The sequence below is a fragment of the Triticum dicoccoides genome, chromosome 3B, assembly GCF_002162155.2.
Source record: "Triticum dicoccoides isolate Atlit2015 ecotype Zavitan chromosome 3B, WEW_v2.0, whole genome shotgun sequence".
In the NCBI taxonomy this organism is placed as follows: Eukaryota; Viridiplantae; Streptophyta; class Magnoliopsida; order Poales; family Poaceae; genus Triticum; species Triticum dicoccoides.
In genome coordinates, this window is record NC_041385.1 from 112873793 (window position 1) to 112883097 (window position 9305).

Sequence of the window (9305 nt, forward strand, 5' to 3'; positions counted from 1 at the left end):
TTACCAAGCCATACTGGTCGAAGTTGAGTCTAGAAATTCTTTAGTTATGTAAGGGAATTGATTGTGGGTTGGAACGTAAGGCTCTTTTACTCCTTATACCTCATGACCTTCTGATCTGAGTCCTCCTATCTTCCTCCGGGGTTAAGGAAATAGGCTTCTTTTTCGTCTATCAGGATCACATGTTACTACTCCGTAGTCCCATAGGATTGGTTGATCAGAGTCATACCCCAGTTTCGAGTACTTCCGGTGTAGTCTGTTTAGTACTATCTCAGAACCTTGAGTGATGATGATAAGTACGCTACCACCCTATGTTTAGTAGGATGTCTCATTCTGAGCATTTTACTACCGTTATGCTGCCGGATTTTCCCTAAGAGTTCGAGTGATACTAATTCCTTGTCCTACATTCTACAGTCCTTAGTTGTTGCTGATTCCGTCCTTGATTCGTTTCTCAGGATGTCATCAGCCAAGCGAAGTTCCGTTGCTCGTAACCAGAATCGCGGAGATGGTAGGGATGAGGATCCTCCCGACCAGCCTTCGTTGACAGAGTTCATGCTAGAGATGGAAAGGAACAAGCGTGAGTCCAACCACTTGTTGGCACGTATCGAGGAGAACACCGCACATCAGTCCAACAAGTCTGTGACCATTCATGACTTCATCCGTTTGCACCCATCTACCTTTCATCATTCCATCGAGCCACTCGATGCAGATGATTGGCTCCGTAGCATCACCCATAAGCTGCGTTCCGCGAACGTAGCTGAAGATGACAAGGTCACTTATGCCACATACCACCTGGAAGGTCCTGCTAGTCTTTGGTGGCAGAACTATGAGGCTATGCTTCCAGCTGGCCAGATTCCTACCTGGAAGGATTTCACTGAGGCTTTTCGCGAGCATCACATTCCCCAGGCCCTCATTGATCGCAAGAGAGAAGAGTTCTGTAGTTTCACCCAGAGTAAGATGGCTGTTGATGCTTATAGCAGAGAGTTCGAGAACCTTGCCCGCTATGCCACAGAAGAAGTGTCCACGGATGCTAAGAAGCAGGCTAGGTTCCGGAAGGGTCTCAACCCCAAGTTGCGTCGTGATCTTCACCTGCATCATTGCGATACATTCCAAGCCCTTGTGAACAAGGCCATCAATGCAGAGACAGCTCAACTCACTTACGAGGAGTCTCGTAAGCACACCCGTGATTTGGGATCTTCCTCCGGTTCTAGTTCCCAGAAACGCCGGATTTGGGTTCCAAACTCCGCTCTTCCTTCCGGTTATACACCGAGGTCATCCTATGTGGTGCCTTCCCCAGCTCAGTCGTATGTTCCACCCAGGCCTACTGGTAGACCGCTTGTCAGTGCGGGTCCCCGTCCAACCTCAGGGACTTGCTTCACATGCGGGAAGTCAGGACACTATGCACGTGACTGCTCTCAGACTAGTTATGCTCCACCCCAGCCCGAGAAGACTGTTGGCTGTATTAAGCCATCACGCAAGATGGTCAGTGCCAAGTCAGTTTCCACTGAACATGGACGTGTGCATCACGTCTCAGCTAAAGACGCTCATGATGATCCGGATGTCGTTCTTGGTACACTCCTTGTCAATTGTCACCCATCATCAGTTCTATTCGATACTGGAGCATCTCACTCCTTCATTTCTGAAGGCTATGCTCGTTTGCATGACATGTCATTTTGTGATATGCCAACTCCGCTTGAAATCCAAACCCCAGGGTCTAGATGGCAGACCACCAGAATCAGCCATGGTAATGAAATCCTTGTTGACAGACTTGTATTCCTTGCATCACTTGTAGCCCTCAAGTCCTCAGATATTAACATCATCTTGGGTATGGACTGGATGACAGCTCATCATGCCCAGATTGATTGCTACACAAGATCTGTTCAGCTTACACACCCATCTGGCAAGATAGTCACCGTCTCTACTAGAGTTGCAACGCGTCAGCTCTATTCTCTTAATGCCAGCCCTCTTCCAGACCTTGAAGATATCCCGGTAGTCCGTGACTTTCCGGATGTCTTTCCAGAGGAACTGCCAGGTGTTCCACCTGACAGAGATGTAGAGTTCGTCATAGATCTTATCCCAGGAACAGCTCCAATCTCCCGGAGACCTTACAAGATGGCACCCTTAGAACTAGCCGAGCTTAAGAAACAACTCGATGAGTCCTTGCAAAAGGGTTTCATCCGTCCCAGCTCTTCTCCTTGGGCTTGCCCCGTCCTCTTCGTCAAGAAGAAGGATGGTACGGACCGGATGGTTGTAGATTATCGTCCCGTTAATTTGGTCACGATAAAGAACAAGTATCCGCTTCCCAGGATCAACGACCTGTATGATCAGCTCGCTGGATCCTCAGTCTTCTCCAAGATGGATTTGAGGTTAGGATACCACCAAATCAAGATCAGAAACGGGGACATTCCCAAGACAACTTTTGTCACTCGTCATGGTCAGTACGAGTACACCGTCATGTCCTTTGGCCTAACCAACGCCCCAGCCACATTCTCCCGTTTGATGAACTCGATCTTCATGGAGTACTTAGATAAGTTCGTCGTGGTTTACCTCGATGATATTCTTATTTACTCGAAGAACGAGGAAGAGCATGCCGAACATCTTAGACTTGTGTTAGAAAAACTCAGAGGGCACCGCCTTTATGCCAAGTTCTCCAAGTGTGAATTTTGGTTGCCAGAAGTGACCTACCTAGGCCACGTAATCTCTCGTAAGGGCATTGCTGTCAATCCCGAGAGAGTTCAAGCCGTTCTCGATTGGACTCCACCTGAAACAGTCAAACAAGTTAGGAGTTTCCTTGGCCTAGCCAGCTATTGTCGCCGCTTTGTTGAAAACTTCTCCAAAGTAGCCAAACCCCTCACGGAACTTCTCAAGAAAGATAAAAAGTTCGAGTGGTCCCCACAGTGTGAGTACAGTTTTCAGGAACTGAAAAGACGCCTGACCTCTGCTCCCATACTTGTGCCACCGGATTTCACCAAAGACTTTATTATCTACTGCGACGCCTCACGACAGGGACTAGGTTGCATTCTTATGCAGGATCGTCATGTGATTGCCTATGCATCTCGACAGTTGCATCCACATGAGGAGAATTATCCTACACATGATCTAGAGCTTGCAGCCGTAGTCTATGCACTCAAGACCTGGCGACATTACCTCCTTGGTAAACGTTGCGAGATCTACACCGATCACCAGAGTCTCAAGTATATCTTCACCCAACCAGATTTGAACCTTAGGCAAAGACGTTGGTTGGAGTTGATCACAGATTATGATCTAGGGATTACCTACACCCCAGGCAAAGCCAATGTCATGGCTGATGCTCTAAGCCATAAATCCTATTGCAACAATCACATGTTGCAGCAAGGCCAACCACTTCTCCATGAGGAATTCTGTAAGCTTAATCTTCACATTGCTCCTCACGGATTCCTTTCTACCTTGGTGGCGAAACCTACCCTTGTGGATCTTATCATAGAAGCCCAGAAGCATGACACAGGGATTACCCGGATCAAGAGAAACATTAAGAAGGGAGTTGGTGGATGTTTCTCTATGGATGATCGTGGTGTTGTTCTCTTCGAGAATCGCTTGGTGGTTCCCAAGAAGCAACATCTTCGTCAGTTGATTCTTAAGGAGGCGCATGAATCTCCTCTCACGATTCATCCCGGTAGTACTAAGATGTATCAGGACCTACGCCAGAGGTTCTGGTGGACTAGGATGAAGAGAGAAATCGCTGAGTTCATTGCTAAATGTGACGTATGTCGTCGCGTTAAGGCAGAGCATCAAAGACCTGCTGGCACCCTTCAGCCTTTAGCTATTCCTGAATGGAAATGGGATAAAGTTAGTATGGACTTCATCACCGGCTTTCCCAAGACCAAGAGAGGGAATAACGCTATCTTCGTAGTCGTTGATCGTCTTTCCAAAGTGGCTCACTTCCTCCCTGTTCGGGAAAATATCACTGCTAGTCAGCTTGCTGACTTATATATTTCTCGAATAGTGTCACTCCATGGTGTTCCACTAGAGATCAATTCAGACCGTGGCAGTCTTTTCACTTCTCATTTCTGGGAGAGTTTCCAAACTGCCATGGGAACCCATCTTTTCTTCAGTACCGCTTTCCACCCTCAGTCGAGTGGTCAGGTGGAACGGGTCAATCAAATTCTCGAAGACATGCTCAGAGCTTGCGTTATCTCATTCGGTATGGATTGGGAGAAATGTCTTCCCTTCGCCGAGTTTGCTTATAACAATAGCTACCAATCCAGCCTCAAGCAAGCTCCTTTTGAGGTTCTCTATGGACGAAGATGTCGAACACCTTTGAACTGGTCAGAAACCGGTGAAAGACAATTCTTTGGACCGGATATGATCCAGGAGGCAGAAGAGCAAGTTCGCATCATTCGTGAGAATTTGAAAACAGCCCAGTCTCGTCAGAAGAGCCAGTACGATCGTCATCATAAGGATATGACTTATGAAATTGGCGACCAAGCTTACCTTCGGGTTACTCCTTTAAAGGGTACCCATCGTTTCGGTATCAAGGGCAAGTTGGCTCCTCGTTACATTGGTCCTTTTCGTATTCTCGCTAAACGAGGAGAGGTTGCCTACCAGTTGGAACTACCCCCACATCTTTCTCGAGTTCATGATGTCTTCCACGTCTCTCAACTCAGGCGTTGCTTCTCGGATCCTATCCGTGGAGTGGACCACAAAACGCTTGATCTCCAAAATAACCTCACATATCGAGAGTACCCGGTTTGCATTCTTGATCAAGCAGAGCGTGTTACCCGACGTCAGAACATCAAGTTTCTCAAAGTTCAGTGGTCTCATCATTCCGAGAGAGAGGCGACTTGGGAGCGAGAAGATCGTCTTCGACTGGAGTACCCCGCTTTCTTTCCGTCGACCCCTGAATCTCGAGACGAGATTCTGTTAAGTGGGGGCGAGTTGTCACATCCCTAGTCTGGTATGACCTAGGCTAGCTAGCCATTTGTGCATCATATTTAAATTTCATTTAAATTTGAAATGAGGATTGGTGGAAACCCTCAGAATCATTTTTGAAAATGACCCAAATAAAAATTTCTCCAAAAGGGTCCAAGAAAATGCTCATGATGCCCTCTAAAAATATTGGACAGAGGTAAAAATCAAAACAATATTTTTAGGAGCTCATGGATATTTATTTTGGCCATTTGGAATTAATACAATAATTATTTGCTTGGATATATAAATGTTATATATATTTTATATGTCCAAAAATTGTGCCATTTGTTGAGGAGCTCTGGATTAATACCATTAGCTCCTGCAAAAATTGGCATAAGGAAATTAAATGATTTAATATATTTATTAAATCAAAACAAATGTCAGAAAAATTAGAAAACAAAAATAAAAGAAGGAGGGGCTTACCTGGGCCTCCCCTCCCCTGCGCAGCCCAGCCGCAGCAGGCCGGCCCAGCCAGGAGGCGGCCCAGCCCGCCTGGCCCCCCCTCCTCTGTCGTCTTCCTCCCCGACAGGGGAACGGCGCGTGCCGACGCGCGCGCACCGCCGTGCCTCCACCTCCTGCTTCCCTGGCCACCTCCTGCTTCCTCCTCGTCGCCTGGAACGCCCCGGACGACGCCACGCAGCCCCGACCGCCCTCTCACTCTCTCATTCCTCCCCCCTCCCCTGGTTCTCTCTCCCCCTCGCACACCCGAGCGCTGCCGCCGCCATCGCTCGCCGTTGCCGTGGCCACCGGTCTCCCCTCACCTCCCCGACACGCCCAGGAGCTCCGCTTCGTCGCCAGCTACCTCCTCGCCGAGCCACGCAAGCCGGAGTGCCCCGAGGGAGCCACCATCGCCATCGTCTTCCTCCTCGGGCTCTGCCGTCCGCCGCCGTCGATTCGCCGTCACCAGGCCTTCCTCGACCCCGCTGTGCTGCTCTGCGTGATCGCGGTGAGCTCCGCCGCCGTTCCCCTTTCTTCTCCCCCTCGTATCCACGCCGTAGCACCGCTCCCCACCACGGCCGAAGCCCCTCGCCGCCGTCCATGTCGCCGCCGCCGTCTCGGCCCGCCTCCGCCCAAACCAAGCCTCCCATCGCGCTCCTGGTGCCACGAGGGTGCCGCCGAGCCCCTCAGGTGGCCTCCCCGTGCCCCGCAGCCCATTTCCGCTCGAAGCCGAGCTCCGGCCGCCGCCCCGAGCTCCGCTCCGGCGAGCTCCGCCGCCCCCGCAGCCTCCCGCATGAACCCCTAGACGCGCGCGAGTCTGGGCTTCGCGTGGGTGGTCTCCGCCGCCCGAATGGTCGCCGGAACAGCGATCCCGAGCCCCTCCGCCGCGTTTGCTGTCGCCGGCGGCTAAACGCCGGCGAGTTGACCGGGTTTGACCCCCCAGGGTCGCTGACCAGTGGGCCCGACCCCCCCTAACCTTTTAATTAAATTAATTAACCCCTGTTAACCCCCCTGTCACTGACGTGTGGGTCCCACACGTCAGGTTTGACCGGACCAGCCCAGTTGACCGCTGACGTCGTGCTGACGTCATGCTGACGCAATTATATATTTTCTGGAATTAAAATAATTCAGAAAATCCAGAAAATGATTTAAACTTCAAAAATTCATATCAATTCAACCGTAGCTCAGATTTAAATAATTTATATATGAAAAATTATCAGAAAAATGCAACCTCTCCATCTGTACTAGTTTCATGCATGAAAAACCAACTTATACATGATGAATATGGGAAAACACATTAGGGCATATATAAGAGACTTAATTTATAAATGCATTTGAACCTTTGGTTCAAATGGACTTCAAACCAAATGTTACTAGTTGCATTAGCTCAACACATCACATCTACATGCCATGTTCATGCATCATATTGTTGCATATGATTGTGTATTGATTGCCGGCACCGTTCCTTCTCGATAGGTCCTGCTCCGGAGACGTTCCAGAGTACCTATCTGTGAAGCAGTGCCTCCCTTGTTGATTTACCAGGCAAGCAAACCCCCTTGTTCATTTCGATAAAACCCTACTCTCTCGCTCCTGCTCTCAGTTATTGCATTAGGACAACAACGATTCATCTGCTACTTTGTGCTGCGGTAGTTGAACCCATTCCTCTGCATGACCTGTCATTGCCACAGTAAATAGTTGAAACCCACTAGCATGTGTAGAAGTTGATTGAAGCCACTGATGTGTTCCTACCATGCTATGCCTGCTATTGCTTAGAGTTGTGTTAGGTCTGATTCATTGGGAATGAATTGGAGTGTTACGATATGTTCTGATGCTGAGAGTGAAGTGTGTGAACACGATTTGGTAAAGGTAGCGGTGAGAGGCCATGTAGGAGTACATGGTGGGTTGTCTCATTGGAACCGTCCTTAAGCACTGAGTTCTATGTATGTTGTCCAATGACTCGATACTACCACACATTGGGTTCCGGTAACTCGACCCCTCTCGACTTATTAACCAACTTGATCTCTGTCCAGGAGTCGCAACTAGTTTCTGGTGTTTGTAGGTAGTGCTATTTTTCTACCAAGTGGCACCCGGCAGGGTGGGCTTGGGACAGACTAGGCACACGTGGCCCGGTGTACCGAGTGGCACCCGGTTGGTGGGCTCGGGAACCCTGTACACATCGTTTGGGGCCGTAAGCGACACCCCGGCCGGATCTCCTTGCGGATGGAACCCGAATAGGCGATAAACCTGGACTAGAGTCTTGTGTGGTTAGTTAGGTCGTGGCCGACACCCTCGCCAGGCTTCCGCTTGAAGGTTGCCGAGATACATGACGTGTACATGGCGGTAAGTGGCGAGAGCGTGTGTGAAGAAGTACACCCCTGCAGGGTTAACATGATCTATTCGAATAGCCGGGTCCACGGTTATGGACTTCTTGGATGCTTACATGGTACATAGACAACTTGAAGTGGATACCCTAAAATGCTCAAGACATGTGTGAGTGCTATGGATGGCCTTCTCGTAGGGAGACGGGGATGAATCCATAGTAGTGTATTGTGTGGTGATTAGTGGACTCGTGTACGTTGTTTCACCTCCAGAGTTTCTGGTAGTCGTAGAATAGGATAGCCACAGAGTCAAAGCTGGCTTGCTGCAACTAAACCCCACATTACCCTCTTGATACAAATGCATGTACGATAGGATCTGATGTAAGTCTTGCTGAGTACCTTTGTACTCATGTTGCTTTATTTATGTTTTTGCAGCGGAGACTTCGGTCTTACTAGTGTTCCCGTGGACTTCGACTAGTAGCTAGTACCTCAGCTACGATCTTGATCGGATGTTGTAGATAGTCAGGCTCTTCAGCCTTTTTCTTTTGTAGATGTCTGTACCCAGACATGTAATGCTTCCGCTTGTTGCTTGTATGCTCTGTATGATGGGTCTTGTGACCCCTGTTTGCAATATATGCTATGACGGCTCTTCTGAGCCTTTATCTATATGAGTTGTTGAGTTATGCTGTGATGCCATGTTGTACATCACATACTTGCATGTTATGCGTACGTGTAATGTGTATTGCTATGTGTGGGATCTGACTATCTAGTTGTTTATTCTTAGTAGCCTCTCTTACCGGGAAATGTCTCCTAGTGCTTCCACTGAGCCCTGGTAGCTTGCTACTGCTCCGGAACACTTAGGCAGGCCGGCATGTGTCCTTCTTCGATCCTGTGTCTGTCCCTTCGGGGAAATGTCACGCGATGAATACCGGAGTCCTGCTAGCCCGCTACAGCCCGGTTCACCGGAGTCCTGTTAGCCCAGTGCTACAGCCTGGATTCACTCGCTGATGACCGACACGTTCGATGCTGGGTCATGGATGCCTGTCCCTGTAAGTTAGTGCCACTTTGGGTTTACGACTAGCCATGTCAGCCCGGGCTCTTTATCATATGGATGCTAGCGACACCATCATATACGTGTGCCAAAATGCGCAAACGGTCCCGGGCAAAGGTAAGGCGACACCGTGGGGATACCGTGCGTGAGGCCGCAAAGCGATATGAGGTGTTACATGCTAGATCAATGTGGCATCGAGTCGGGGTCCTGACATGATATAAGCCCTTTCTGTGACGTTGCTCAGACGTCCGACTGTGGCCTTTCTTTTATAAGACCTTTCTGTGACGTCGCTCAGACGTCCGACTGTGGCCTTTCTTTTATAAGCCCTTTCTATGATGTCGCTCAGACGTCCGACTGTGGCATTTCTTTTCAAGCCCTTTCTGTGACACCACTCAGACGTCCGACTGTGGCCTTTCTTTTATAAGCCCTTTCTATGATGTCGCTCAGACGTCCGACTGTGGCATTTCTTTTCAAGCCCTTTCTATGACGTCGCTCAGACGTCCGACTGTGGCCTTTCTTTTATAAGCCCTTTCTGTGACGTCGCTTAGACATCC